General features: G+C 32.3%; 1 protein-coding gene and 1 pseudogene across 1 annotated transcript in view; one reads left to right on the top strand and one right to left on the bottom strand.

Moving 5' to 3' along the window:
• Nucleotides 1-24,712, top strand: part of CNTN1 (contactin 1) — a 293,683-nt gene that overhangs the window by 73,237 nt on the left and 195,734 nt on the right. The gene's annotated exons all lie outside the window — the stretch shown is intronic.
• LOC111732314 lies at nt 7,064-7,182 on the bottom strand (annotated as a pseudogene).

Here is a 24,712-nt window from a genome sequence, read left to right as displayed (position 1 = left end):
CCCCATTATATCAGGAGCAACTTAAATGCAGGATAAATTTTGTTATTTTAATATCATATATGAGATAAGAGGAAGGTTGGTCATTGTTATTTCTGCCTTACATAAATTAATCATCAGAATGAAGTACTGGAACAAGAGAACCTAAAAGCAGCATCATTAAGTGAATATAGCAGCATAAGAGAACTTAAATTTAATTTTCTGTGTAGACTGTGTTTTCTCAGTTGTAGTCTTTTCTAGTCAAAATGGATTTTTATTGATTTATCTTATGCCTGTTTATATTTTGGTTTCTGCATTTGATTTCATATTTTTATTTAGAAAAAATGCCTTTCCCTTAGAGTGGCAATGTAAATGATCAATGTAACTAAAATTTGGAAATTGAATGCTCTCTTTTCTCTTCTCTTCCATTATTTTTCATTAGTTATCTTGTGAGATCAAATATTCTTTAGAATATTACTTGGATAAAATTTTGCCTTGTCACGCAAAAAATGGTTTATCCTTGAAGTTCAATTTTGTGACAAAAAAAAGCATTTTAATTGATTTACATATCAAGTCTGCTGCAATTTGCATATAATTCTTGAGAAAAAGGCCTATAATTCTCCTATCTAAAAATATTGAATAATAAAAATATGCCTGGAAAATATTTCTTGTCCCCAGCCTATCACATAATTTTCCCCCTTTATTATGAAAAAGGGATTCTAAAATAACAACTCTTTTTTAATGGACCAGAAGAAAGCTAATATCAGCCTCTATCTTACTGAATCTAATGAATACTCTTCAGTCCTCATCTGATTTACTCCAGTTTATTTTTCTCTCTCATTTTTTAAATATCTGTATTCTTCAGGGCTCTGTAGTTAGCCTCTCTTCTCACTTTCCCAACCTTATGCACTATAGCCAAATCTTTAGCAGTACAGGCTATGTAAACTGACTTCCTAGGTCTAATTATATACATTAGTTTTATACTGCTTTGTAACAAATTACATAGACTGTTTGGCTTAAAATAACACTCATTTAGTATCTTACAGTTCTGTAGGTAAGAAGTCTGGGTGGGCCTGGTCTTCTGTTCAAGGTCTTAACAGGTTGAAATTAATGTGTTGGCTAGTGCTGAGGGCTCATCTGAGGCTTGAGGTATTCTTCCAAGTTCACTGTAATTGGCAGAATTGTTTCTCATGTTTATAGGATTGAAGTCCTCAATTTTCTTGGTGGCTTTTGGCTAGGGGCTATTCTCAACTCTTAGTAGCTGCCTGTGATTCTCTGCTATGTGGCCCCTACAGTGCCCTCTCATACATCCTGTCTCTAGTTTCAGGAAAGGCCTAATTCCTTTTAAAAGGATGAACTGATTAGGTTAGGCCTCCAAGGATCTCCCTTTTGATTAACTCAAAGTCAACTAATTAATAACTAAATCTTGGGAATTATATCTTATCACATTTATTGGTTCACACACAGGAAAGGAAACTGTACAAAGTGTCTACATCAGAGTTTGGGCCATCTTAGAATTCTGCCTACCACACCCTGGTTCGGCCATCTACTAACTGTGTGAATTTCGGAAAATTACATAATTTCTCTGTGCTTTGGTTTTCTCAGTTTTAAAGTGTGATAATAAATAGAATATTCTTTATAGGGTTACTATGAGGAGTAATTGGATTGGTACATGTAAAACCCTTAGAACAGTGCCTGATACATAGCGAGAGCCTGCAAATATTCAATGGTCATTATTAACCTGTTTTCTTCCTGTAGATACTGCACCCACTCTCGTAGCTTCAATATTACTTATATCCCTATGACTTCCAAATTTATATCTCCAGTGAAAGTCTCTTCTGAGCTTTAGACACTTAAAATTTCTTACTTCACATCTCCACTTGGATGTCTAATAAGTAACCCAAGTGCAAATTGTCTAAATTTAAACTCATGATTTTACTTGTAAACTGATCCTTACTACTGATTCTTATCACAGCAAATTCTTGAAGTTCCTTATACTTTTAAATTTCCTTTCTTTTCTGTCATTTATTCATGAAAAAAATTGAGGAGGGAGTATCTACTTTGTGCAAAGTATTGTGGCAGAAGACATAATGATCGGTAAAACAGATAGTCTCTGTTTTCATAGTTATAAGCGAGTGAGAGAGACAGATTATACTCTGTCCCCCAAAATTTATTAAGATAAACCTATTTTCTCAATCTTATTTGTAAATACTGTAGTCAAAGCTATTTCGTCTCTTTTCTGAACGAGAGCAATAACCCCTTGCTGAGTTTCTACATTCACTCTTTCTCCAATTTCTCTTCCACTTGCCAGAGTTACCATCTTCAAGGATCCCTTATTATCTCATTTCTCTGCATAAATCCTTTCAATGACATCTTATAATGTGTTAGATAAAATCAAACCTTCTTCTTAGCCTGCCATGGCCCTACTCAAACTCTCTAGCTTTATGAATCCCTGCTCACCTCTTCATTTCTGTTTTAACCTTATGGTCTTCTTCCAGCTCCTCAGCAGTGCCATGCTCCTTTGTGCCCCAGCACTTTGTACCCGCCAGTCCTTCTAAAATGGGTACTCTCCCCCTCTTCTTCTCTGTCTTTGTCTGATAACACTCAGTTCAAATTTTATTTCTTATGGAATTCTCTCCTGATCCATCCAGACTAATTCAGCATCCCAATTACACTCAAAGTACTATATGACTCTTCTTCATGACGCTATTTCATAGTACCTAACTATGTACTGATTTGAATCATTATTTGATTAATATCTACCATCATTCTGGGGGAAGAATGTTTGAGACAAGATCTAAAGGATGAGCTTCGGCCATATGAAAAGATAGATTTACAACTGTTTTATTTATGAGGGAATATGACATAATTTGTATTTTAAATGTAAATGCTCAGAATGTGCATTTTATGGGACAAGCTTCCCATGTAACTACCTATGTGTCAATTCAGACCAAGCTTACCTGAATAGTATTTGGAAAGAAACACATTTCTGGTCATGAGGGTTACTGAAGACCTGAACAAGAATGTGAAAAACTGTTCTATAAACTATAAAACTCAACACAGAATTTTTGTTGCTGTTATTAGAGTTAGTTAACATCACTGAAACATCAGTTTATCTAACCACTTGATATAGGTTGAATTTTATCCATTTCATTGCACCCAAGTACTTGATTTCCTCTACCAATTATTTTATATCTACCTATTTTTTTCTTAAATTTATGTGTGTGTGTATTACTATGCTATTATATATCAATATGTGTACACACAGATGGGATACACACACATATCCATATGGTGTATGTATGGTGCATATTTCTGTATACACATGCTCCTCTAAAATAAATGCTTCAGTCTAGTGTTCAGGCAAGTTAAGCAGTGTTATTATTATAGTTTTATTTAAAGTGTTAATTTTCAACACAATTCAATAATGCTTAATATGATGATATTTGTGATATAAGCCATTAATAGTCATTGTAAGCCATAAAAAAGTTAAATCCTTTTGGCTTAAAAGTGTTTACTTATAGACAACAGACTAGGGGTTACCAGAGGGTAGGGGAGAGGGAGGAAGAGAGAGGTAGGTGAGATAAAAAGGGTCAAATATATGGTGACAGAAATCTAACTATGGATGATGAACACACAATGCAATATAAATATGCCTTACTGTTGACTTGTACACCTGAAACTTACTGAATTTTGTTAACCAATGTCACTATAAGTAAAAAAAGGAAAAAAAAAAGTTTATTGATTTTATGAAAGTATTTTATGATATGCCAAAACTTTACTGTAATAGTCAAAGCAACAAGTTGAAACTTCTAGTGAATTGAAGTGCAACTAATTTATTGTAGAAAATGTTAAAAATTATTGCTAAAAGTAAAAATATCTTTATTTTCAAACTAACTGTAATTTCATAATTATTGATTTGTAGATATTCACTTTGGAGCATTTCTGAAGCTGATCTCAGAATAATCTTAAGGTAAGCTATTTACTTAAGGTAATCTTAAGGTGAAAATGTGTATGTGTGTATGTGTTTGAGTTTTAAGGAATAAAAATATATGGCAAAACTGTGTATAATAGAATATTCAAACATATTTCTAGTTACTGAGCACCTAGCAATTTTCTGGTCCATGATGAATGCTCAGTGATATTGATTCTAGTTTATCTTTTCATAATATTTCACAATTTAAAAAATATTACAACATATAATAAACTGTTTACTACTTTCTAAATGTTCTCTCAGTGCCCTCTTTGAAAATACCCATATCGTGCAAATATGCAAAGCAATTAGGGCAAAATTAATGTTTAATAATGTAGCGCTCAATATGCTGAGTTAACAGAGACTGGAAGAAGTTACCAAATGTAGGCTGGTGTGATAGAGACTTGTAATGGAATTAATAATAATAATAATAATAATAATAATAATAAATTTCAACATCAATAACAATACTACTTAATATATAATTCAGACATTCTACTAAATGCTGTATATGTTTTATGTCATACAGGCCTCACAATTTCATGAAGCAAAAGCATTATTATTGTTGTTATTATTAATCTCATTTTACAATGAGAAACCTGAGGCTTTTCTAAAGTTATATAACCTGTAAATGGCATAGTTACCAGCTGAGGTCTAAAGGACACCCAAGTTTTGGTTTCCTACCACTATTTAAATTACCTCAAAAAGATGCGTTAAGCAGCATTTTGTGAATTTTGGATTGGGGAGACAATGAGAAGGGAATCTGTTACAATATGAAAACCACTGACAAAAACATAAAAGATGAAACAGATATGCATTGTCCTAGAGTGACAAGTTGGAATGAAGAGCATTTGAGGAAAATGTACTAAAAATTGTATAGCCAGAGCAGACAGAGGCTATAGACATATTTTGGTGGATAATATTAAGTGATTATTTTAGTTTCATCACTTGTCTCCTACCTGCAAAATCTTAAGTTGGATTTTTACTGTTGTTATTGAGTACAAGAATCCACAATCTGGTCAGGATGATTAGTCACAAAAATTATAATAAAATACTAGAATTAGGAGGGATTGTTGAAAATTACCTTATCAACGCATAAAATAATGGCCTAATCCTGATAAAAACAGTGGAAATAGGGGGAGGCATGCTATTGATAGAAGACATGAAAGAAAGCAAATACGACAATTCTTTATGATGGATTAGCTAAAAGTAAAATAAAGAAAAAGGAAGAGCAGAGATGGTTTTAAGTTTTCTCCTTTAGAAAAAAAAGGAAAAAATTTTAAACTTTTGTTAGAGAATAGAATGAGTTTGATTTCTTTATTTTGCATGGAAATATTGAGGGAGACCCACATTTGTATATCCTATAGGACATAGAAAGTTACATGAAAAAAGAGGTAAAGATTGGGTCCTAATTCAATAACTATATGTATTAAAGACTTTAGAGTGGGTGGTTTACTATGAAAAGATTTGTATAAAAATAGATTCACAGGGGACTGATATTTTAAACACCATTTCAGTTGAGCATTTTGAGTATAAAATATAGCTGTGGAAGCTTGAATATATGTGAGATGATGCTACCTGTATAATGCTCTTGCCTTTTATGCCTAACCAAATTCTCAAAGATTTTGTTCGTTTGGGATTTGTTTATTTCTTTGTTTGACAATATAATGTTAATTTTGTTAAGTAAGTAAATGCAAATTACTTTGAGCGACTCTAAAAAACATTTATTTTAAATGCTGACAATGTTACTTCCTTTAAGCACTTAAGCATTTTCTTTCATTGAGCATTATCGTTATCCTGTTAGCAATGCTTCAGGTAAAATACAATTTAAAATTAGACTTATTCCAGAATCAAAAAACTCATTCATTCACTATGTAATGAAACGTGAATTAGATGATAAACAGGGAGAGAAGGAAAGACGGAAAACTCAGGCTATATGCTATTTCATTTGGACTGACGTGTTTTGTAAATGCTGGCCTATAATACTATGATATTTTTTGTAATACTGTAACAGTTTTTCCTAATAGAAAAAATCAGGGTGAAATTATATATACTACAGAATTATAAACTTACATTTTACTAAACTTCTTCACTGAGTAAAATTATGAAATATTTATTCAGTAGATAAATTCAGTGCTAAATTCTGGACCTGCCAAAATACTTTTAGTAGATATGGCTTCTCTTTTCAAAATACTCACAGTCTCGTAAAAAAAAAAAAAAAAAAAAAAAACAAATATATAAACAAATTGTTATAGCATTGTGTAATCTCTTGATATGGAAGCACAAAGGATGGGATTACTTCTGGTTGAGTGGCTTGATTGCTCATAAATATCATCAAGGAAAAGTGGAGCTTTAGGTTATAAACCTAAAAGAAGATATACTTTCTAAATTTAGATTTGACCTTAATTATGTTTATTGAAAATATAAAGCAGTACAAAGACTACAATGACAGGCTTTAAATGTCTTAGAATTTGATTCTTAGAGACCGTTTTTTTTCTGCATTTGGAGTCTGGAAGAAAGTTTTCATATAGTGCTATCAATATATTTTTAGAAATTAGGAATTTACGATGTGCCACATATTACCCATGCTCTGTTACTTATTTTTCCTGACTTTGATACCATCAAGAATGGCACTAGTTAAATGCATTTAAAAGTTGAGTGGAAAAAGTATTTTGGTTACAACTTAAGGTATAAAACTTTCATTGTATAGACAATGAAATGCATTGCTTCATTTAAAAAGAAAGAAATTTGGGTAGGTCTAAAAAAATATATGGAGAGTACCTTTCTGTCAGTTGTTAAGTGAAAAACTCTAAAAACATAACACTTCTTTTGAAATGTTTTTCTGAAATGGTAAGAAAGTACAGAAATCAGAAATCAAAGAGGACAGAAATGAAGTGAAAGAGGCAGCCCTGAGAGTAATCAAGGGCAAAGCTAGGAACAGAAGATGAGGCCTGGAGCTAGCCCAAGCGGGAGTCTAATAGAAGAGTCTATCAGAGTACCAAGGTCCTTAAAGACAACACTTTTTAAATTTTTTTTAGGCGAGTCAACCCTTGGTTGACCTCAAAGATTGCAAGGACCTGGTCAGCTTACAATACCTTATTTTTTTAGTTTTTACACCTATGGCACCTGGTCTTCTTAGGTGGTCTCCCATCCAAGTACTAACCAGGCCAGAACCTGCATGGCTTCCAAGATCAGATGGGATCGGGCTTATTCAGGGTAGCATAGCCATAGACAACACTCTTAAATATAAGAGTCTACAAGAAATATCATGGGGACGGTGCATCAAAGAAACACAACTGTTTAGACTTTTCCACTAAGTGGATGAGCACAGGTATATCCTTAGAATTCAGAACTATTAGGCAGCCTCCGCTGAAGTTTGGTGGCAGAATTTACATGTATGACCCAACAAAATCCATTCAATAATTTAAGTGGTCCCAGATTCATAGTCTGTAGACAAAAGCAACAAAAATTGTTTGCAGTTTGAATCCAAATTCAATGTTTCCAAGATAAATTTAGGAAATGATTTAACAATCTAAAAATTATAAAGCATAAAGACTAAAATATATTTGAGAGAAGGCTGAAAAAAATGACAAGATATAGTCTTATGAAGATAATTTAGAATGATCATATTCAGAAAAAAATAAATGTTTAAATTGTATTAATTTTCTATTGCTGCCATAACAAATGAGACATTTACTGTCATAAAACAGCACAGATTTATCATCTTACAGTTCTATAGATCAGAAGTCCAGTACAAGTGTTACCAGATTAAAATTAAAATATAGGCAGGATGCATTTCATTCTGGAGGCTCTAGGGGAGAACTGAATCAGTTCCTTGTTCATTTGGGTTGTTGGCAGAATTCAGTTCCTTGTGGTTGTAAGACTGAGTTCCTTGTTTTGTTGCTGGCTCCAAACTGAGGGTTTCTTCTAGCTAACAAATCTTGCCATGTGCCTTGACATTGGGCTACTTTTTCATTTGCAAAGCCAGCAATGGCAGGTTGAGACCATCTCACAGCATACTTTCTGACTCCTTCACTTCAAGTTGGCAGTGTCTCTGTGTGTATAAAATTCTCAAGAACTCTGTGGGTCTTTCCATGGATGCCATAAGGATTCACTCTAGAAGATAGGATTTTCAACACTTTCATGGACTCTCTCAAATGCTACAGTTTACTTGGGACTTGGCAGCTATCATCAATCAAAAGTAATGTGTTTAGCGCTAAATATGTGCTCAGTATTCTGCTTGGCACTTTCAGAACACTGGGAAAAGTGTTATAGCCCTATTGTATTTTTCAGTGTCATTAAAGGCTATTTATTATGGTAAATTATGGCACACTCTCCTTGTTGTTATTTCTTTTGCCCAATTTTATTATTTTGGACACTTAATAACTTGAGTTCCTCATCAATTATATTAGAATGAATTATTGAATAGATATTAAAAGCTGTTGTTTTAATTTTTAAACATGACTAATGTAAGAAAATCTCAAAACTCCTTATTCCATTTCATCAAAACAAAAATTTTTTATTCAATAAAAGGTAATCCAAGAAGGCACAGGGGATATAGTGCCTTAGATTCAATGAATAATAAAATAAAATGACTGTGGACTTTTAATAAAGCAGCAAGCTTTATTTTCTCCCAGAATTGCACAATGGCATCCATCTGCAGTTTAAGAGAACATTTTACTAATTATTCATGAATAATGATTTGCTAAGTTTTGCTAGTTGTATATTTTAACTGAAAAATATATAAAGTCTTGTGACTTTTTTGGGATAGAAGATAGACTATTAATGTCAAACAGAATTGTTTTAAATTACTGTCTGTTGACTCCTTAGGCAAGCTATATATTTTCTCTGAGCCTTCATCTAACCATACATTTTTTTTTAAAACTAGAATTCAAGTGCAGTCATATCTCTTATTATTATTTTTACATAATCTAAACTTGGCAAGCCTGTATTAGCAGGAAGTTCAGTGTCTCCCTCTCGAGGTCCTCTCCACCCTCACTTCCATTCCTCAAAATTCTCAAAGGATTATTCCACCTAATGTGCTCTGCCCTGCTCCCAAATCCTGAGCACAGGGTATACTGGGAAGCCCATACACATACATATATATGAAAAATAAAAAGATTTAAACTAAAAATTAACGATGTATGACAAAGGAAGAAATTAAAATATATTAAGGGTCTACTATGCAGTGGACACTGATTGGCACTTAACATATGTCATCTCATTAATTCTCACAGCAACAGGATGTGTGTGTGTGTGTGTGTGTGTGTGTGTGTGTGTGTGTGTGTGTGTGTGTGTAATCTCCCAAGTGAGATTATAAAACCTGTAAGGGAAGAGAGTTATGTCTTATATATCTTTCAAGCAGCCACAGATTATTCAGCATAATATCTTACAGGTAATTATTAATTGCTATATAATTATTGATTTAGTGATTACTTTGAGACTGATTTTCCCATATGTAGATTATATAATCTGCTTTTTAAATGTCTTTGTATGGCTTTCTTCTATTATACTAAAGTTATTGTTCTGAACAGAAGCTTGGAAAGGAAAGGAGATAAAATTCAAATCCATGTATTTGCATTTTGTTAACTGAATCACCTATCAGTCAATAACACTTACATAGCTTAGAAATTTTCATGAACACTTGAAATGATGTATTCCTCAGAAATGGTGAGGCAAGAATACATTTGTATATGTTACAGTGAAAAGATCCTAAAAAAATTTAAATTTGAATTCTAAATTTCCAGTTTGTAATAGTACAAACAAGCCATTTAATGTTCCTTGTGTGGCAGAAAGAGATACGAGTGAAAAAATCATTATAATAATTAGAGAAAATATGTGTATATGATTTCTGTAATAGGAGCCCTTTAATTTAAAAAATACATACTTATTTTGAAAAACTTGGAAAAAAAGAAATAAATCATAATCTAACATCCACAGACAAGTTTTTGTTAACATCTTAAGATCTTTTGAAGCCATGTATACATGAATTTTAATGTCCTATTTTTCACTTCATCTTATATTGTGTTTAATTTTGAAACACTCCATGTCACATATTGGTCAAAACATTATTTAATATTATACTTTATATAATTTGGTCATTTCTCAGGGTTAGATAAGTATTTTTCTAATATTCTGCTTAAAATAATTTTATTATTAACATCTTTGTAATATTCTCATATTTATGAATATTTTCCTAGAAAATATACTATGAACAGTTGTGAGATTCTTTTTAAATTTACACTGTTGATATTTGCTACTTTAACATTCGTCGATTCATGTAATCTTGAAATACCACCACAGACCCACGACTTGTATAAATCTGTTATTTTGCTGAAGTTCACACTTGCGTTCTGCCCGGTACTATTGTTAATAGCATGCACTTCATATATCTAGTGAGTCTAGGGGCTGCATGCCCTTTAGTATTCAGCTGTGTGTCCTCTCTTCTCCATGGTCCACATTAAATTTCTCTTTATCAGATGTTATAACAAATCCATAGATTTCCTAACATCAAACTGTCCTTTCACTAAAAAGAGTATTATTTTACTTCACGTGGAAACTGATTTGCTACTTTATTTATTATTTAGCAACTATAACCATATCTATGTTTTTTTCCTTTTTTGTACTTCGTTAGATTTGGTATCAGACCTGTAGTTCTAGGTTTATACAATGAAAGTGGTAGCCTAAATCACATTCTACAGAGTGCAGTGCAAATATGTAAAATTTAAAGTTAACTATAACAACAAATTGCTATTATATAACCCAGTAGCTAACATTTTCAATGGCAGAATCAGTATTCAAACTTATCGCAATAATTATAACAATGAGCTCAAACCAACAAGATAAACTATTTCATATATAAATACAAAATCCCTCCTTTACACTTGAAAATATAGTTGTATAATTATGAAGTGATAGGGATTTGACACCAATTTATATGAATTAATATAATTGTACATTTAGAAAGACAAGTGTTATATGCACCCCAGAGTGTACAAGCTTCTGATGAAACTAGTATCAGATTATATTGCGTTCATAAAACAGAAAAAGGGTGGCACTTTTCCCATCATATTTCAAAATTCTTTCATAGTTGCAAATTTTAGTACAATATGTATGACTCCTGCTGTTAAGGCCCACATCCGGTTTGTCTTTGGCGGTTTGTCATATCCAGCTGATGCTCTTGGCTGCTTCTGAAGGGTAACAAGAGATGAATTTCAGGAGCCAGTGAGTCTTCACAGCTTCCTGTAGAAGGTGATCTTATGGATGAAGAAGCCACATTCCCCTCTCATCCCAAGTGAGCTGTTACCACTTCTATGATCCTATCACTTTGTTCTACCAGGATATCTCATACAAGACTTGATCCCTATTTAGAGCTTCCAACTATGGTCTATAGACTACCTAAACTAATAGGAAACTCACAATTCTCTTTTTATATCACTAAGTCCCATAGGAAACTAGAGTGGACTCTGCCCTCTTCTCCCTGTCTGTGCTTCTTGGCCATCTTACAGCTGTCCAGTCCCTAGGCCCTGGAAGTAATGGGAATAACTAGAATTCTGCTGCTTAGTAACTTGCAAGCGGGAAAGGAGAGCCAGCACCTTCTAAATTACTTGTAAATCTCAAGGAAAGATTGTCTGTTCACCTCTCCTACCCCTACTACCACCCAACAAAAGAGGAGGAGCAATGTGAATCTCTTATTTCTCTGTAAATTCTTCTCTCCAGCTCTTTCTGAAGTTTCTTTTAAAATTTCTTCTATGATAGAAGACCCCAGAAAACCACTTCTACCTGTTTCCTAACAATGATCTAAACTCACACTTTGCGGAAACCCCTTTGCAGCAATTAAGGGCTGGATCTTTATTCTCAGCCAGCCTAGCATTGCCTCCACAGAATCCCTGCCTTTTCCTTTTAGACATAGCTTGTTACAGAATCTTCCTGCTAGTCTCTGGATGAGGTTACGAAGGAGCAGTTCCCTCAGATTCTTTATTTTATATTGTCACAATTGTTATTGCTTACTGTAGTTAGAATTAATAACTTTCTACCCTTTTAAGTGCTATATTTGACAAATTTGGAATCATTTACACACATTAATGCATATGAGATATATGTAGTTTATCAACTGGTTCATTTTTCCAATTTAACAAATGAAAAAGTGATCATCATATTTTTTTTATTAAGGTATAATTGACATATAAAAGGTGATTGTTTTAAAAATGGCATCAGTTATCTTTGATTTCACTTGCGTCATGTCATTGTATTACCTCTGGAAGTGGTTTAGCACTTTGGTCTAGCTATAAATATAGGTAGAGTTATTATTCACCTCAATTACCCTTCAATACATCACAAATTATCTACTATGGTGTGAAATTCTCACTGTTCAATTTACTAATGCTCTTTGTAATTAAAGTTAGACTATTTTTCTTAGTAGGCCAATTAAAATACATATCAGCAGTAAATTTTTATTTTAAAACAGGGTCATTGATTCAATCATCATATTAGCTCAGGGATATATTTTGTAGAAATTAAGAAATAGAAGTAGATTATTCTTTAAATATTATAATCATATAGCTATATTTTATTATTCTAAAGTCTGTAACAGTCATTAACATACAGAATCATTTTTAACCTCTGGAGTTGGTAGCTTTTGCAGAGTATTAGTTGTAGAATGATGAGATAATATTGAGACCACTTTGTTAAGATATACAAGAATTGACTCTGAAAATGTATTGCACATCAGAAAATAACCTATCCACATCTTCCCACTGAGCATGGTAATGGTTGATGATTTGTCACTGGGGGAAGAGGGTTATATTAAAGTGAAACAGGGATAAAACTCCTGAAGATGCAGCCTAATCAATCCACAGATATTTCAAGGCACTTGCTATATGATCCGCAGTGTTCTTAGTTTTATGGGTGATGCAAAAGAACGTAAAATGTGGCTCTATCCATCAAAGATCTCATAATCCATGTGAGGGGATGAAATTAACCTGAAGAATTATTAGAAAAAAACCTGACATGTTAGTGTGTGAGATGTTGATCATAGGAATTTGGAAAAAGGAGAGGACAGTAGAGGATGTTGTCCTAAGAGAATGATTTCTAGAGAAAATAACACATGAACTGAGCTTTGGAGAGAAAGGAGATAGAGTTGGGTGTAGCTTTTAGTTCCACCACTCATTGTTTATGTTTTCTGGGAATATCATTTAACCTCTGAATCAGACATAGCTATAGTGGTAAAATAAGGGGGCCTATTTTACTCACTTCAAAAGTTGTTGTGAGGATTAAATATGATGTTTTAGAATACTTGGCAAAAAAAAAAAAAAGACAATCATTATCCTTTCTTTTCTCTTTGACATAGGTAGAATCTGGATATGTAAAAAAAAAAGGAAATTAAAGCATTTAAGAAGGCAGGGAAGGAAAAATAAATCAAAATATTATAAACAATTTCTGCAAAGTAGCAATGAACAGAATAGGTGCAGAGACCATTGAGGTCATAATTTTATCTGCAGAGTAGTGGAAACAATATATCGTTAATTTCTGAAGACTTTCTCTATATTACTTTCTATCCATATTTACAATTAATTGTCATATTTCTTATTTAACTACAAGGTCTTGACTGCTTTTGTTTTGATTTTTTTTTTTCAGTTATAGCTATTTGTTTTTATTCTCCACAAACCTTGGTAAAATTCCTTTCATATAGCAATTTAGGAAATGTTATTCATTTGCGTATTTATTAATATTTGTTCAGCGCCTATTGGGTGAATAAATTCAGGTTGTACAGACAATATGAAACTAGATCATGAAGCACATTGGACTCAGATATCAAATTTTGAAATTCACAGGATGGAAAATAATGCCTGTATTTCTTTTTCACTCTACCTTATACATTCTCTCCATTCTTTAAATAGAATAAGCCAAGCTGTGTCATTCCTTAGTGCTTATTTTATGTGGCTCCCTCTTTCTGCACCAACTCTCCTGTCCCCCACCTTATCCATCTGGAAAATATGTACTCTTATTCTAATGTTCACTCAAATGAAATCTTTCCTGACCTTCTTCCCCATATCCTCAGGGAGATTATACCAGTTGTTCCTTTCTGCCTTTTCTGAATCAGAATCATTTTACCTATAATACAGTATTGCTTCTGTTTCTATCTCTTTTAGATTACAAATATAAAAAACTGGAAGGGGGACGAGTTAGGAGTAATTTCATATAGATAAATTTACATCATTTCTCTTATATTTACCAAGTAAATGTTCCATAGTTTAGGATTTTACTTAAGTGTATGTAAAATGAGAAAACATTCAAGATCTTGACAAACTAAGGAATTTAGTATCTCTATCATTCTACAATGAGGAAACCAACTGAGTTAAATATGCTCTTTGAGCAACACTTTTCATGAATATTTTTTAGCTATGCCTGTAAAAGACAGCAACATCTTTTTTGTGTTGCTGAAGTATTTTGAGAGTAATGCTCCAGTGACAGCATAAACAAAGTACAAAGGCCAGCTTGTTTTTATATCTAAATGGGGGATTGTTGGTGAAGAGTTGTGCCAGCCAGTACAGAGTGGAATAGTGTTTTATTCCTCTCAAGATAGATGGGTTGCTGAATGGCCTGAGTTCCTGCTGTTTTATAGCCTGCTCCTTGAATTTAAAAATGAATAACTATTCTTTTTTTCTTGAATGAATGGTGAGAAAATATATCATTTAAATAAAACTGAACTTATTGTCATATCACCTGGTATTTCACCCACATGATATATTGCCCCAAATATTATATATCTTATTTACTAAATAATTTTTTAGTAAATCATATTATTATAAAAATAGGAAATGGACAATTTGTCAGTGTATTACACTCTTTAAATGTTTTTCCTTCAAAAAAAGTGAATTAAATTTTACAGAATTAATAAATCCATTATTTAAATTTTTTTCTGGTAGATAATTTAATAAATTTGATAAATATCTTCTGATTACCATGGTAAAAAGTCTCCATAGGGAACAGAAATAAAAGGAAAGCATGGTCCCTGAAATCAAGGAGCTCTCAACAAATAAAAATTATTACATGTACAGAGGATTATAATACAGGAGGGATGCAGGAAAGTTACAATGATTATAAGAACAGAGAAGGGAGAGTTCTTGTGAAGATGAATGATTGGAGAAGGCTTCACAAAATGACGGAACTTGAAAAATGAATCTTGCCATTAAGGAGAGAAGAATTAGAAGAGAGAAATTGAGATGAATTCTGGAGATCCTTAATACCAAGAGCGAATTTTATTTTTGCACTATAGAAATGAAGCAGTTGTGTTGGTTAATTTTGTGTGTCAATGTGGTTAGACTACAGTGCCCAGTTATTTAATCAACTGCTAATCTAGATGTTACTATAAAGATATTTTATAGATGTGGTTAGAATCTAAAATTAGTTCACTTTAACACAGATTACCCTCAATAATGTTAGAAAACCTCATCCTCCATCACTTGGAGGCCTTAAGAGAAACCATTGAAGTTTCCCAGAGAATAGTGCCTTAAATCTGCAGCATAGACTCCTGCTGAGATTCAAGCCTTCTAGCCTGCCCTAGCGATTTACTTGCCAACACCACACCGATAATCATATGAGCCAGTTGTTTAAAATAAATCTCTTTAAATATATAAACACATATATAATATAAACATATGTTCCATAAATATGTATATGCTGTATATTATACATAGTTTGCTATATATTATATGTATATATTCTATATATTATACATATATATTTTCTATCTATTACAAACATTTCCTATATAATACATATATTTTCTATATAATATATATATACACATATACCATTTATGTATATACTGTTGGTTCTATGTTTTTTTGGAGCACCCTGACTGAATCAAGTTACTAAACATTTAAAAATACTACACTTATTATTTTTCTGGCAGACATTAAGTCATAATTTTAAACTTTTATTGATCACCAATTTGTGCCAAGTTTGTGCTGCATGCTATGGAGTAAACAGAAGCATAAAACATAGTACCAGTTTTAGTGATTTTTCTGGAACAATAGCTAACAGTTTTTAGTGCTCCTTTATGACAGGCAACATGCTAAGATTTTTCCAAATTCTTTTACTTAACCAATCAATGCAACGTTGTTATGAGATAGATATTATTAATGTAGCTATTATTATCTTTTTAATTTGACAGGTAAATAAATCGAATTAGCTAATAAATAAATGTCTGATCCAGGACCTAAATGAGGCTACAGCATATGAAATGTTATGTATTTAACCACTGTAATGCACATCTTCTCTTAATGTAAAATAATTAGACTATGATCAATGACTAGTTTGCAGAATAAAACTATACTTTAAAATACATATAAAAGAAAGAATAAATAGCCACGTTTGTTATAGAAAAGAGTTTCTAAGCGGAGGAGTCTTCATAGGTTGTAGAAGAAGGCTGATGGCTTAAATAGTAAAAATAGAGAAGTTGCTTAGATTATGATTACCAAATTTAAGAAAAATTAAAACAGTCATGGCATTTTCGAAACCTCAGTCAGTCAACTTCCACTAAATCTTAATAGATTTGCCCCAAAATCTTAGAATAGTGCTATTCAAAATATAAGTTTAAGACTATTAGCATCGGCATGGCACAGGAGCTTGCTAGAAATTCAAATTTGGAAGCTTCATCCCAAGTCTTATATATCAGAATTTTTAGGAGTGAGGCCTAGGAATATGTATTTTAAATGAGATTTCCAATTGCCTCAAGTCACACAGAGTTTGAAGAGCACTACACTAAGCAACAGGGACCAGTAAAGAGGAGTCTTGTGATGCTGAGATGAGCTTCTCCTGGAAAGCAGCCTGAAGAAACCAAGCAGGAATGAACTAGAATTAATAATGGTTGATGAATATTCTGTCTCAGGCTGAGATGTAAGATGAGAATCTGGGACAAAAATAATTTCAGGAGGGACAAAACTTAAGTAGAATCACAAAGAAGATGTGATATGTGACACATATCAGGATGATATGTGTCAAAGATCAAAGCAAAATTCAAGATTAGGGCAGGTGAGGTAAACCATGGTGGCAAAAATTCCAGGACAAAATAAAAGTCATTTTAAAGAGAAACTAAAGATGTAAGAATCCATAGCCAAAGGCTTGAAGTTGAGTATAAACTATTTATTTAGAAGTAGGAAACACAGATCTATTAGTCCAATCCTATCACAGTTCTCCATCCTAAAGAATCAGATCCTATTAATATCTAATACAATCACAAATTGTACCACTGATTTATTCATCTATGAATTCAAAAATATTTTTGGCATTCTCTATGTGCCAAATACAGTAATAAATAACAGATACAAAAGTAAGTGAGACAAATATGATCTCTGCCATCAGAAGAGTCAGGCATTAAATAAATAATTATACAAGTAAGTATTTAATTACTATTACCATAAGTGCTACCCAGAAAAAGGACAGGTATTGTGAGAATGAATGACATGATACCTAACTTGCCCTTCAAGGAGGAAGGATAGGAGGATGATCAAGGATGTTTCCCAGAGAAAGAAAAATTTAAGTTACAGCCTCAAAGATGAACCAAAGTTAAGAAAATAACTGAGGAAAAGCATTCTAGGCTAAGAGAGCCTGTGCAGAATGTGTACATTAGGAGAGAACAGGAGAGTGGCCAGGGTGCCTGGAATGTAGTGAATGAGGAGAGAATAATGCAAGATGATACAGACGTGCTATGCTCTGTGGAAGACAGAATAACATTCTAATTGCAGTAGGAATACACTGGATAATTTTAAGCCAGTAAATAATATAATGACATCTGCATTAAAAATATATCTTTCTAGGTGCTATGATAGGGTATTTTATATGGATTACATAAGGAAATTTTTAGGAGGTTGTTGTAATCATTCAGGCAAAGAATGATGATGACTTGGACTAGGTTAATGGTAGCAAGGCAAGAAAAAAGTAGACAAGTTCAATATATATCATCAAATACAAACCAAAGAGCTAGTGGCCATAAAGGAAGAAAATATATCACATCTAGGTTTCTAGTATGAGCAGATGAGTGCAGACTGGTACCATCAACTAGAATAGGGAAGCTATGGGAGGAACCAAATTTTGAGAGAAAAGTCAAGTTCGATAGGGGACTGCCTGAGCTTGAGATGCTTATGTTGACCCTGAGAAACAAGCTGCCTACTAAGAAGGGCTCCTGGTGACTAACTGGGCTCAAATTTACAAACAGAGCCTCGCAGCCTTTGCTAAACTGGGGCCTCACACACGTTGTGTTTCAGGGAGAAGCCTGCATTGGACTGTGTGCCTGTACTGTGTTTCTGTTGTCTGAGCCAACTCTTATAAAGAAGTCCTGGAATTATATTTCTATCAACAAGACTGAGGCTTTCCCTGCATTAAGTAGTTAGTGAAATTTTTAAATAAAAATCGGCAAACACATTAGTTATAAGTTTATATCATTTTTTGGCAGATAGTGACAAATGGCTCTCCTAGTGGGAGATAGTATTTTCTTAGTCATTAGGATCTGACAAAACAAACGAACTCTGGAAATCTGGTTGGGTTTATCAATCAATCAATCAATCAATCAATCAGAATTTATTATAAACTTATTTTTTGCAAGTTCAGTGCTACATGCCTACAATCCAGGAGTATAAACATGGTGCTAACTTGCAGGGAGTTTATGCCATAATAGTAAGTATCTACTTTTGACACATACTATGTTGAGGTACCATACTATGTAAGTTCTTTTCATCTTCTTTCATTTAATTAATTCTCATAGTATTCTTATGATATAGGCATTATGATTGGTATTGTATTTTCATTTGACAATAAGGATATTGAGATTTAAGGAGCTTAGGTAATTTGGCAATGCAAAAGTACCGAGTCAATGTAAAGCACAATAAACCCCAGGGGGTAAGAAATGAAAACGTATGCTTTGAACCATTGGATACACGACCTCTCTCACTCTACAACTCATTGGGAAGGCAAGGAAGATATATTCGAAAAGATGAATAATACAAGTTAGAAAAATTACTTTTCTTTTTAAACAACTTTTTCTACTGTTAAGCAACATTTGTGAAATTATTATATTTAAAATTATTAATAAGCTTCTTCAGCACCTGAGCTTTTTCCAGTTCTGATGAAGAAAAGTGGCAGCCTAATCACTAAGAGTACAGAAATAGACCACACTTTGGAAACCAGAAATTAGAAAAGTTAAAGCCAAGGGTTTTTCAACATCTAGGTAGTCATCTCCACCCCTGATTTAAACACATCAGCTTTTTGTTTTGTTTTGTTTTTATTTTTGTTTTATGGTTTTCTTTTTTCTTTTCTTTTCTTTTCTTTTTTTTTAATTTTAAAGCGCATCAACTTTAAACTACTAGAAATTTAAGAACTAGCTAAGAAAATTCTCAAAGGACTGAGGAGAATCTCCCTGGAGAAAGCAAAGTGAGAACAACAGCTAGAGTTATTACAATTAATAACAGTTAATCAGTGTTCTGTCTTAGGCTGAACCTAAGTGAGAATCTATGAAACAGAGAACTCAAATAGGTCAGGAAATAAGTAGGGTTGTGGAGATAATAAAAACATTCCCACTTAAGAATAAATGAGTTTGGACACAGAATCAGAACAGATTGTTCAGTGTGGGTAACAACAGGTCAAAATCTGACCTGTACAGTTTTAACAATCTAGAGAGGCAAAATCCTGGGAAAGAAACAAGTAGTGCAGATTTTTAGAAAGAAACTTAAGATACAAGATTCTTAGCCATGATCTAAAGCTGAAAATGAACTGTTTATTCAAATGTAGGCAGCTCAGTTCTATCTAATCAACTCTCTCACAGTGAGTGATAATTTAAACTTAAAGAATCAGATCATACAAGATTATACAAGCGCACACTGTGCTACTGATTCATTCATCCATGTATTCAGCGAATATCTGATACCCTCTGTGTGGCAATCACAGTGACATATGTCAGACCCGTGATAAATGAAAGGCAAATAAAACAAGTATGGTTTTTGCTGTAGTGAAAATTACATTACAGTGAAAGAGGCAGTAAACAAATAATTAAAAAGTATGTTTTTAATTATAATTTTAATTAGCTATAAAGGAAAGGTACCAAGTATCATGGAAATGAATTGTAGAAGGAACTCTCCTGGTTTGCAAAGTGAAAGACAAGTCAGTCAAGCAAATATTAAGAGAAAAAAAAAAAATCATTCCTGCTAGAGGGAGAATAACATCTGAAATTTAGGAAGAAACAAGGAGATGGCCAGGGTGACTGGCCAGGATGGGAAAGGAGAACCCGATGTAGCTGGAAGATTAGTTAGGGGCCAATAAGACATTAGATGCTGTGATGAAGATTGTGAACACTATCTTAATTGTAGTGAGAGAACACTGAACATTTTTATGCCAGTAAATAATATGATGACATCTGCATTTTCAAAAGATCACATTTTGATGGATCTTATATGTTATTTGATATGGATTAGCTGGCAGCAAAGTAGCTATGGGGAGCTCACCTATAAGACTATTTCAATAGTCTAAACAAAAGATGACAATAGCTTGAACTTGGCCATTGACAATGAAAATAGAAAAAAGATTGATTCAGTATATAATTATGAGATAAAAAAGAGGGTTAAAGCTATAGGCTTTAGGCATGACCAGATGGTGTAGGGTGGTGTCATTTATCAGATTAGGAATGACTGTAGAAGATAGTAGATTATGGGACAATATTGAGAATTCAGATATCTCAAAGTGAGATATAACCAAGTGGAAATATATAGTTTATATGTCTGGACTTCAGAAAAGATAACTTGCTTAGAGATAAAGTTTGAGTTAATCAGCATATACATGATTTTTCAAGTGTAAAAGTTTCTGGCATGAGCAGATGAATGGATGGTGGTATAATTTCCTAGCATAGAGTAGAAAAGGGAAAAATAAATTTATAGAAAGGAAGTTGACTTCATTTGTGAACTGCCCGAGTTTGAGATGCTTGTGAACTGCCCGAGTTTGAGATACACAAGTATAAACATCAAGTATAAAAGTGGGTCTGAGTTCAGAAAATAAATTTTGGTTAGAGATATAAGTTTGAATTCATTATATATTATCTTTAAAATTATGTGAGTGAATGAGATAAAATTTATATCACTTAATTATTAATAATGACTGTGTTTGACAACTATCTTGCAAAATCCCAGAAAATTAAAATAGTCTCTAACAAGCTGGTATGAGATGGTTCTAACAGATCACTGTTTCTAAGACTTTAAAGATAAGGGTCTTTAAATTCCCAGCACCAAGTTAGATTTTCAGTCATAGCTCACATCAATGAATATTTGTTAAAAAAAAAAAGTGTCCAATCAATGTCAGTTAGATTAGAAGAAAGACAGGTATTCATTGCATTCACCCCTGCATGCCCCAAGTCATTTTCTCTTTCTCCTCAATTTCATAAACTTGTTTTACTTTGTATCATTCATTAAGATTATTTTTCAAGCATAATTATTACTGGGTCATATACTAGCCAAGAGTTTTGCATGTGACACTTTTGCAACAAGAAGGCAGTCTAGATAATGTTATTTTTATAAATTAGGGCTTTTAATCTCTACTTCACTTCACTTATTTTAAATTTAAATTCTTGTGTATTTCAGTAATATATCACTTTGTTCAGTAAGAGCCACCTACCCATTGCCTACAACTAAAATATTAGTTCTATTTTCGAGATACTTTTTTGAGTGACTCTTTCATTTTATAGGACAGATGTCTGTGATGAAATCTCTTCCAGGAAATTACAGTTGCTAGTTGAAAGATAAAACTCCTTATGAAGAAGCATAGTTGATTGCCGTATGCAATAATGCCAGAAAAACACTTTACAAAAGAACTTACGGGTACATTAATATCCTGCTATGGGACCTAGTTTTTTGGCATAAGAATAAAATGTGTTCCAAAGTATTCATATCAAAAAGAATTTATACAAAATAGTCTTATTAAATGAAAGCATAACAGTTACATTTTACATCTTTAAACTATGGTCAAAAATGGGAAAAGCGTCAATACAAAACTTTTGTCCAAACTAATTTTTGAAATGGTTCTGTAACTGGAGAATTCTACAGCACTACACATTGGTTTTAAATGGATGCGTAAAAAATCAGGTGATATTAATGTTGGATGTTAGCAGTCAGGACAGTGGCTATCTTTGGGAGTAGAGGAAGATAGAAGGGAGGACATAGGGCCTCTGACTATAGTAATATATTGTTTGTTGAGCTGAGTGTGAGTGACATAGCTGTGTTAGTTTGTAAAAATTCAACAAATTGTGTAGTTATATATTCACTAATGTTAAATATAGTATACTTCCATACAAGTTTGAATATATTTTATACATATGCCCATTCATGTATATGCATACGATTTCATATATATGCAATATACACACAATATATACTTGGGCACTATCATCATTTGAAATAGATATATTAAAAATATATCTATTTTGAAGTTTTTACTTTAACTTTTTAGTGATAATGAGGCTAAAACCTGTATAAAATCCATACAAAAAATCTATTTTTGTAATGTGTTAATCAAATATTAGAGTGAATGTATCATCTATTTTGTTGCTGGCATTTATTCATTCATGAATTTATACAATAAGCCCTTTTTCCCAAAATACCTTAAAGGAGTTAAGTACGGGTTAAGTCATTCTTTTCAAAAGCTCAAAAATCCTAAAAGACCTAGGAGTGTACAGACTTTTGTTTAATAAAAACATTGAGATTAATGAGGTAGATCTAATTGTCTTGAGACTAGAAATATATTTAGACCAAACTACTTTGCAAATACTTAAATTTATTACTAGAGAAGCAAGATGCAATTTTTAAACATCTTCCCTAAGGTGTATGTAGAAAGAAAGATTGGCATGTACCCAGAGCTGTTTCGGTGAATATTATGAGTTAGAATTAGTTGCTAATATCTCTGACTTGAAGTTAAATATACCTTTTTCGAAAGCATTTATTCACTTAAAGAAAAAAACTACCTTTCTTAAAATAACTAAAGGCAAATACAATTAAATAGGGATTATTTTAATTATTTGGGAGTTGTTATACTCTCACAGGCTTAAGACTTTAAATTATATTTTTCAATTATACCTGTAATCATAGCAGTATTCTTAGCAGCTTTATTTTACGTGGAGATTAAACTACAATGGGGTCATTTTTATGAAACCTGAGAAATCATTTGCGTATACTGATATCTGCAAGCTAACTGAAATATTTTTAAAAAGTTAGGTTTTTTAATAGAACTAGGAATAATGTACTGTTCTCAGACTTTCGAGACATGGTAGAATACCTATTCCCTATAGCCATTTCCTTCTTTTCATTTAACTGAACTTCTTTTTTAATGACTGATGAGATGTTTTAAATGGAGTTGGATGTTACTTGGAATTTTTTTTCTGGTTTCTATCTTGGAAAGAGGAGTAGAAATTGAAGAAAAGCAAATCCACCTATAAAACTCTATGAGTTCTTTTATATGTTTTTTATTTTCCTAACTTTTAAAATATATAATGAATATTTAAAATATTTAGATAGTATAAGAAAGCAAAAAGAGAACTGTGCCTACAACAGCTTAATACATAAAAATATATATAAATAAAGTCATCTATGTACTCTTCCCCGATCATACCCTCCTTCCTGTCCCCAGAAGTAACCACAATCCTGAATTTGGTGTTTTTATACTTCTCAGATTTTATTTTCATTTATCTGTGTTTATCTATAGATAATATAATATTATCCTACCATTTTTCTTGTTTTAAAATTTTATATAAATGAAATGATGATATATGGGTTCTGTACTTTATTTTATTCATTTCTTAGTGAATTTAAAAAAAATAGTTGTTAATGGATAGTATAGTTTAATAAACATGGGCTTTTGTCATTTGAAACTTAAATTCTCTTATTCTTTATATCCATGTACCCTTGAGAAAGTTACTCAAACTATTTCAGCCTATTTTCTTTTCAAATGGGATAATATCTTTTTATAAATTAGTTTACCACAATGATATAATGTACATTTGGAGATATATAATATATAAAATACTATATGTTTGAAACAATAATTTTTTCTTTTCCATATTCTAATCTATTTTTTCTCTAATTTTTAAAACTAGTAATGATTACCTGATATACTTTTAAAACAAAACTGATATTTGTTTGTCTTCTGAGACGTAAAAAAGCAAAGAGATGAAGAGAAAATATTCCATTCTATGAAGCAGGTCAGCAGCTTGTCATGAAAGGAGTCTGAAATGAGAACCCTGAAAATCTGGTTGAGTTTAGGCTCACCTGTTCATTGGTCATATGATTTGGCCAAATTGCTTAATTTTTCTTTGAGCGAGGATTCTCATTGATAAATGGGAATAAATACTACTTACCTTACAAGGGCTTTGTGATGATCAAATGAAATCTGTTTATTAAAGTACTAAGCATATTCCAGCCATATAGTACATGTTTAATACATGTTAGCAAGTTTCCCTTTTGCAATCAATTTATTAATGTGAAGATGTTAAGTTGACATAAAGCTTTTATATATATTTTCTTATATATATCTCAGAGTTTCATCCTTTACATTTTTTTTGTTGTTGTTGCACTTTCAACCTTGAGTTATTTCTTTCACTTCCAAAGCTTAAACAATTCTGGTCACTCCCCAGACTATTTAGTGAGCTATATAGCCTCATTATCAAATGTCTGCTAGAAATTCTCTAAGTGTCCAATTCTTTAACAACTCTTTATCTTGTTCCCAAATTTA

The sequence above is a fragment of the Pteropus vampyrus genome, unplaced genomic scaffold, assembly GCF_000151845.1.
Source record: "Pteropus vampyrus isolate Shadow unplaced genomic scaffold, Pvam_2.0 Scaffold441, whole genome shotgun sequence".
NCBI classification, from domain to species: Eukaryota; Metazoa; Chordata; class Mammalia; order Chiroptera; family Pteropodidae; genus Pteropus; species Pteropus vampyrus.
This window is presented reverse-complemented; position numbering and strand designations above follow the sequence as displayed.